Raw genomic sequence first — 8,287 nt, forward strand, 5'->3', positions numbered from 1 at the left:
CAGGTTTGAAAGGAATATTTTATTTATTTATTTATTTAAGTATAGTTGATTTACAATGCTCTGTTTAGTTTCTGCTGTACAGCCAATTGACTCAGCTGTACATGCATATATTCTTTTTCATATTCTTTTCTATTATGGTTTATCACAGGATACTGAATAAAGTTCCCTGTGCTATACAGTAAGACCTTGTTGTTTATCCATCCTATATATACTAGTTTGCATCTGCTAACCCCAGACTCCCAGTCCATCCCTCCTCCATCCCCTCCCCCTTAGCAACCACAAGTCTGTTCTCTATGTCTCTGTTTCTGTTTCGTAGATAAGGTCATTTGTGTCATATTTTAGATCCTACGTATAAGTGATATCATATGGTATTTGTCTGTCTCTTTCTGACTTATTAATATTTCACTTAGTAATGATAATCTCTATGTCCATCGTGTAGCTGAAAATGGCATTATTTCACTCCTTTTTAATGGCTGAGTAGTATTCCATTATATATCTATATATGTGTACACCACGTCTTCTTTATCCACTCATCTGTCGAGGGACACTGAGGTTGCTTCCGTGTCCTGGCCATTGTAAATAGAGCTGCTGTGAACATGGGGATGTGTGTGTCTTACACTGTTGGTGGGAATGTAAATTGTTGCAACCACTATGGAGGAAGGAATATTTTAACAGTTAGCAGAATTTAATAAACCAAATTGTACAATCTTCTGAGCATTGTGTCTAATCTAGATGTGTCTGTATGGAACATGTGTCTAATATTCAAACTGCCATACAAGGCAAATTATTTTTTTTCTTCTGCTATAGAGGCTAAAGTCATTACGTTTTTCTTGTTCTAGAAGAGCTAAAGTCATCTATTTTGTTTATATTAACTTTGATACACGTGATAAATGTCTAAACAATTATTCAAGAAATGTTTATTTAGTGACTGCTATGTCCCAGGCACTGTTCTACATGTTTGCAACAGATGGGTGAGCTAAACAGAACCAAGCCTCATGGCCTTACATTTTAGCAGAGAGATGGAGAAAATAAGTGAGAAACATGGTAAATAAACATAGTTTATATGGTAATAAATGCTACATAAAAAGGAAGATTAGAGCAGGGTAAAGACAGGCAGGTGTGCTAAGGAAAATCACATAGACACAGTGTTTTTTATTGACACATAATAAAATCAACTGTGTACCACCAAGACGTGCTATACTTTTGGAAATGCTGGTCTAGACCAGCACCTCCATTTGGAAATTGTGGGAAGTCCCCTTCATAAAGCAAAGACACTTGAAAGTAAATTGACAAAAGTGGTTGGATTTGAGAAAATGGCTTTGTAACCTTAGAGTTATAGATACACATTTTAGAGGAAAACATCATCAGGGCAATTGCAGAGCAGTCAATTAGCAAGTGCAAATTAGCAGGGCAAAAATTTAAGTGCAAGGGTGATATTTCCCTGAGTTTAAACATCAGTATTATAATGGCCTAGAATAAAAAGATACCAAAAAGAAAAAACAAAGTGGTTGGAATCTAGAAGTCATAGTTCTCTGGTTCCCAAATATGTACTGTTTCTTTTCATAATTCTGGAGTGTCATGTCATGGTAGACTCTTTTTTTTTTTTTTTTTTACTTTTATTTGCATTTATTTTTTGCAGCATTTATTCCCAGGCCATAAGTTTTTGTTTCTTCAATTTCTTCTGGGATATCTTTTTCTTCTGGGCAACCTCCTCTTGTGGTTTGGGGGCAATCTGTTCTTTTTCAGCGAGGATCATCTCAGTGTGGCAGGGAGAGCTCATGTATGGGGTGATCCCACCGTGAGCTCTGTAAGTCCTGCGCCGCATCTTGGGGGCTTCGTTCACCGGGATGTGCTCGGTGACCAGAGAATCTCCATCGAAGCCCTTAAGTTCAGCGTTACTCTCTGCATTTTTGAGCGTGTGCAGTAAAAATCAGTACTCTTTTTGGGCCACCGACCCTGCGTCCAGCCCCACTGTTTGGCCTGGGCACACCTACCAACTCCACCATTGTAACGACGGAATGGCACACATTGCTTCTTTAAAGTGACATCCTTCAGATACTTGGTGGCTTTTCGGATATGCATACCCTAATGGCCTGGGCTGTTTCCCGAGTGTTCTTAAAGTGAACACGAAGATTTGAACCTCTCGACCTGCATGATTTTGTGGGATTTTCTGAGTCAAGTGAATAGCGAACCATTTTTAGAGGTCACCTCAGGCCGCTGACCGGAAAAGCTAGACTCTTACTTAACTCTATTAGATCTTTGTAATTTTTATAATCAGAGGACAAAGTGTGTGTATAACTCTGAAACAAAAGACCACAGTGCGTGTATGTGGTCAAGAGACAACGTCAGGTTTGCTTGAAATGGAAGGAGGAAGTTGCTTCTACACAAATTTTATTATTTAAAATCTGGAATGTGATGAATTTTGTCTTTTTTTTATTTGGAATTTCAGAAAAGGGCTGGGACAGAGGGGGACATTATAAAAAATATCCATTGCTTACTGTAGAAAATGGAAAGAAAAAAAGTTAAGTGCTGTCTAGCATCAAGTTTTTAAAGCTCACAGAGTTGTAGCTTTGGTAAAGTTCAAACAGTAAATTCAATTAGTAAAGCAATAACTATCATCTGAATAAACATGACATATAATGTATTAAATTCTTCTCATAGGCTAGTCACAGGCTGAAAAGGGGCAGATACATGGGACTTCAAAGCAACATCACGAGGATGGGTGTTTGTAGTGGATTTGTTACCTGCAGTTTCTACTAGAATTAACAAGATTATGAGCTGGACAAACAAATTAAATAGAAAATCCTTCAGAGGGTGATTCTGTGTGGACATTAGAAGTTTCTCTTGGGACTCGGCAGTATATGTTACCTGCAGTTTCTCTTTTTTCCCCTCTCTCTCTCTCTAGATGTGGTGTGCGGGCTCAGTAGTTGTGTCACGTGGGCTTAGTTGCCCCGTGGCATGTGGGATCCTAGTTCCTGGACGAGGGATTGAACCCGCGTCCCCTGCATTGGAAGGCGGATTCTTTACCACTGGACCACCAGGGAAGTCCCCCATTACCTGCAGCTTCTGATCAGGTGACTCAGAGGGACTGGGTCTTGGTTCCAGGAACCTGTGTTTTTATCAAGCATGTCACCTGGGTTCCGGGGACCACGTTGTGAGAAACACTGGGTTAAAGTCAAGAGTTCACACAGTTTGCAAGTTTGGGCAAATAAAAGCTAGAGAAGTAAAAACAAAAACAAACCAAATCCTCAAATTTTGGCAAAGATACAATTATGCTTGTTCATTTGAAAAAAAATGCAATGAAATTGACAGATAAGTTAATGATCAATTTTTAATAAATAAAGAGCATATAAGGAAAAGCACCCAGAAAATTTCCTTTGGCTGCTTTCTGTGGTCAGCTGTTAATGGGAAACACCGTATCTCTTTTGCTATGAAAAAAATCCTCAAAATGAAGAATTTATGCTGTGCTATTAAATTATACCTTTGTAAAATCAGTTTGATTAATGTATTCGAGTTACTTAGCACAGAAAAGGAAAGAGGTTCACTGAGAACTGAAAGATTAATGCTGTGGTTTCCCCCACAGTACATCTGGTGCTTTATATACATTTAACCTCAGCTGATTAGCAAAGATTCCAGAGAGTGGCCACAGTTTACAGTGTAGAGAAGAATGTTTCTGAAGTGTTGTTCTGAATATAGAGGAAGTGTGGTGATGAGAATGAGATCATGAAAAATGTCGAAGCTACCTGGGTGTTCAGATTCCACGGTCCCTCCTTGTGACCAAAGAGATTGTGTTGACATAGAAAACAGTCAGGAAGTTTAGTTTTGCTGCTGCATTTCAGTGTAGCTCTGGATGGGTTGGGTAGATTTGAAAACGATGGAACCATTTTGAAGCCGTGATAGTCCAAGTGCAGTGCTGGGAACGTGGTACCAGTTCACGCTGCCTCTTATTTACTCTTCTTAAACTCCGGCCTATTCCTCTGCCCGCCTGACAGATGCGGAGAGTTGGGCAGGCGAGTTTCAGTGTCTTGCGTAATGTCCCACGTCTAATGAGCTGCAGGATGGAAATTCACGCCCACACACCCCAATCACCAGGTTAGACTCTTTCATGTAGGATGAAGGGAGGGTGTGAGTTGATTCTGATCTGAAAGTTCTAGTGAGAGCTGCAGAGTTCTCTGCATGGCTGTGTGCTTGCTTTCCCCACCATCGTCCACAAGTTTCTCTCTCAAACGCCCACCGCTCTTGGCGTTCACTTTCCACGCTGATTTCCCCGGACTGATGCCCGAGGGTCGTGTTTCTGCGTCAGCTGGGGGCCACAGCATCCCAGTGGGTATGTCAGCAGAGAGCCTGCTGCCCATAGCAAGTCAGTCGTTCGGAAGTTGTTCTAGAGGTCGGTGCCCTTCGTCCAGCTTGTTACATCAGAAGACCGATGGATAAAGTAGCAGGAGTTGCTGCTGCAGTGTGAGAGCTGTTATGCTACTTGAACATCCTCTACTGAAAAACTGGGGGAAAATAGTGGAGTAAATGGTCATGCTTCTCAACGTGAGCCTGGATGGGAAACGTATTTTTCTAACATTGTAAAAATATTTAAAGGAGTATTCTGGATTAATACAGTGTTTTTTATTGAATATTTTTAACATTCTAACAAAAAATAAATTGATTAACGGCCTATTTCAGTATTCATCTAAAGTCCAAACTTTGGACTAGCGGGTCTCTACCTGGCCTACACACAAGACTCACATGGGCCCTTTTAAATTGTACTCAGGACCAGGTCTGTCCCCCAACACTTACATCAGCATCTCTGGGGAGGGGCTCAGGCATCAGGTTTTCAAAAATGTCTTCAGGTGAATCTAGCTGGCAGCCAGGGCTGAGAACCGCTGTCTTAAGATGTTTCCCGTCTAAGTGCCGTTTGAGTTGCTTCTAAGTAATTAAGGAATGTGTTTTCTTTGTTCTTATATCTGAAAAATCTTGCCTTTATCTTTTAAGAAAATTTTTAAATTTACTTTTGGCAGCGTTGGGTCTTCGTTGCTGCGCGCGGGCTTTCTCTATTTGCAGTGAGCAGGGGCTACTCTTCGTTGCGGTGCGCGGGCTTCTCACTGCGGTGGCTTCTCTTGTTGCGGAGCACGGGCTTTAGGCACGTGGGCCTCAGTAGTTGTGGCACGTGGGCTCAGTAGTTGTGGCTCGCGGGTTCTAGAGCGCAGGCTCAGTAGTTGTGGCGCACGGGCTTAGTTGCTTCGCGGCATGTGGGATCTTCCTGGACCAGGGCTCGAACCCGTGTCCCCTGCATAGGCAGGCGGTTTCTTAACCGCTGCACCACCAGGGAAGTCCAGCCTTTATCTTTTTTTTAAAACTTTTTATTTTGGAGTATAGTTGATTAACACTGTTGCGATAGTTTCAGGTGTACAGCAAAGTGAATCTGTTATACATATACATATATCCACTCTTCTTTAGATTCTTTTCCCATAGAGGCCATTACAGAGTATTGAGCAGAGTTCCCTGTGCTGTACAGTAGGTCCTTGTTGGTTATCCATTTATCACCCTCCCGTTCCCCCTGGTAACCATAAGTTAGTTCTCTACGTCTGTGAGTCTGTTTCCGTTTTGTAAATAAGTTCATTTGTATCATTTCTTTTTAGATTCCGCATATAAGCAATATCATATGATATTTGTCTTTCTCTGTCTGGCTTACTTCACTCAGTATGAGGATCTCTAGGTCTGTCCATATTGCTGCAAATGGCACTCTTTCATTCTTTTTATTCGCCTTTATCTTTTAATCGAGTACCTAAACCTCCCTTGATGGAAACACAACCAGACATTCAGAGTTGGTTTTGCTAGGATTAGAGAAATGGGCAGTGGAGAGACTCTCGTGTAAATCAATCATGCTGGAATCTGTTTAATTACAGCAATGTAGAGAGGAGTGGGAAATACATCACCGAGGTGATGCTAATTGCTTTAATGAGCCGCCAGGGACTGAAAGGAAGGGATCCCTCAGCTTGGCCAAGTGGAACGGAGATGGTTCCATCGGTTTCCAGCCTGAAAGCGAAACCTTAGAATTATTAACTATTCTTCTAAAACAAGGGGAAAATTAATTATCATTGAATAATGCATTGCATCTGCTCTGGAATGATAGCCACCACAAATTATTCAAAGCAATGTCTGGAGAGCCGCTGAACGTGAAAGAGGAGGTTTTAATGCAGACTTTGGGTGAAGGAGCCAGGGGCGGGGGCTCGCTAGCCCACATCCACCTGCATTCCTGCATTTCTGTTTTATTTCATCTGTAATATAAACATAATGATCTAAACAGGATGAAGATAAACATTGTTTATATAAATACATATGAAGTACTAATAACGAAATTGCTAATGCTAATGTATGTAATTTATGTCATCTAAGTAGAATGTGCTTTCCTGAAAGGACTTGTAATTATATAATTTTGAGTAAAAGACTTACTAACCAGTAGTCATTAGGAAGCTTTCTAGAGGAAACTCTTCCGGATAGCAAGCACCTTGAAGGCCTACTTCGTTTTACAATCCACCCCTCCCTCAATGTATACTGCCTAGCAGAATAGATTGCTTTTCTTATGCACCATTAAGTACATTTAAGCCAATAAGCTCTTCATTAAATCTTTTTGGAACAAGAGTAATCACCTTTTCTATTTCCTTATTTAGTTTTGAGTGTATTCCTCCATGTTTAAATGAAAATCTAAAGAATTGTTCTTTATCTATAACTTTCCTTATATATGCATCTATTTTGTCTGTTGGTTTCTGCTTTGAAAAAGCAGCACCATGACCAACAAAGATGGTTCCAAAGTAGCATGTATGTGTGTGTATGTATTTGTGTGTATGTGCATATGTGTTTATGCATTTGTATGTGTGTGCATCTATATGCGCCTGTGCGCACGTATGTGAATGCGTATATGTGATGTGTGTGTTTTTGTGTGTACGTGCACATGTGTGCTTCCCTGAGCCTTGAGTCCTGTCCTGCGAGGAGCAGTCTCCTGCCTTCTCTGTCCAGATGCTCTTCTGACCTGAACCACCGTCTTAGTCAGCTTGGGCTGCATAACAAATACTACAGACTGGGTGGCAAACAGCAGACATAAATTTCTCACAGCTCTGGAGGCTGAGGGACCAAGATCAAGGTGCTGGGGTGGTCAGATTCTGGAGAGGGCCCTCTCCCTGGCTTGCAGATGGCCGCCTCTCCCTGTGTCCTCACCTGGTGGAGAGAGGGCTCTGCTGTTTCTTCTCTCACGAGGGCACCAGCTCTATGGGATCTAGTGTGTCAGGGGCACGGGCGTTGGTGAAGCATTTTTCTCCAGGAGACCAGGCTGGCACTCTGTGTTCCCGTTGGTGGGATGGAGGGTGGTGAAGAGAAAGCTGCTGTGTTTCCCCAAAAAGAATTATGTTTGGGAGCAAAACAGAACTGTGATTTAGTAACTCTGAGTATATTATCATCTTTATTAAGATAAATTCTTGTTTCTAGCTTTTTTCTCTAAACAACATGTACACTGTGATCACGTTTCTGTGGACAGTGAGAGATGTCCTTCCGTGTCATTTATAGCCTGTGTGTTAAGAGCCTGAAGTGAAGAGATATTAGCCTTGGTTTCAAATTCTCTTCGTAGATGGGTGATGTTGACCAGAAAACTGAACCTCAGTCTCTGTTTATCTTCTGTGAAATAAGGATAATAATGCAGAGCACAAACCCAGGGTTTGGCATGAAGTGAATCACTCGTTTTCCGTCCTAACACAACCACAGTACAGAGCAGCAGTCTTGATCCAGAAAACACAAATCTCCAACATGTTCTTTATGACAGTGAGCCTGACTAGTGTTTTGACTGTTTGCTACTTTGTGCTCATCTCTTCCGGTAAATGCAAAGATTTTATTACTACCTGCAACTTCCATGGCATTTATTTTCCTGTTAGTATGGACATAATTTGTTATTTCTAGCATAGTGGGCTCATTGAGTGGTATTCTTGAAATGGATAGAGGCTCCATGGTTTTTAGAAGACATGGATTGTGTTTAAATCCAGGGAACCTGCCTGAAAATACATTTGAAAATTCCCCCCCAAAAAGTTATTAAAGGCACAAAATTGTGACTCTGCCTCTTTTCTTGGGCTCTTGCTAAGACTCTGTACAGCTTCAAAGCATGGTCCGTGATGATGCTTTTTGTTTTTGCGGTACGCGGGCCTCTCACCGCTGCGGCCTCTCCCGTTGCGGAGCACAGGCTCCGGACGCGCAGGCTCAGCGGCCATGGCTCACGGGCCCAGCCGCTCCGCGGCACGTGGGATCCTCCCGG

At 41.8% G+C, this 8,287-nt stretch overlaps 1 pseudogene; it reads right to left on the reverse strand.

Annotated features, from left to right (window-relative positions):
• Positions 1-1,614: 1,614 nt before the first annotated feature.
• Positions 1,615-2,225, reverse strand: LOC102981086 (60S ribosomal protein L17-like; annotated as a pseudogene).
• Positions 2,226-8,287: the final 6,062 nt, after the last annotated feature.

The sequence above is a fragment of the Physeter macrocephalus genome, chromosome 15 (genome assembly GCF_002837175.3).
Source record: "Physeter macrocephalus isolate SW-GA chromosome 15, ASM283717v5, whole genome shotgun sequence".
Taxonomy (NCBI): Eukaryota; Metazoa; Chordata; class Mammalia; order Artiodactyla; family Physeteridae; genus Physeter; species Physeter macrocephalus.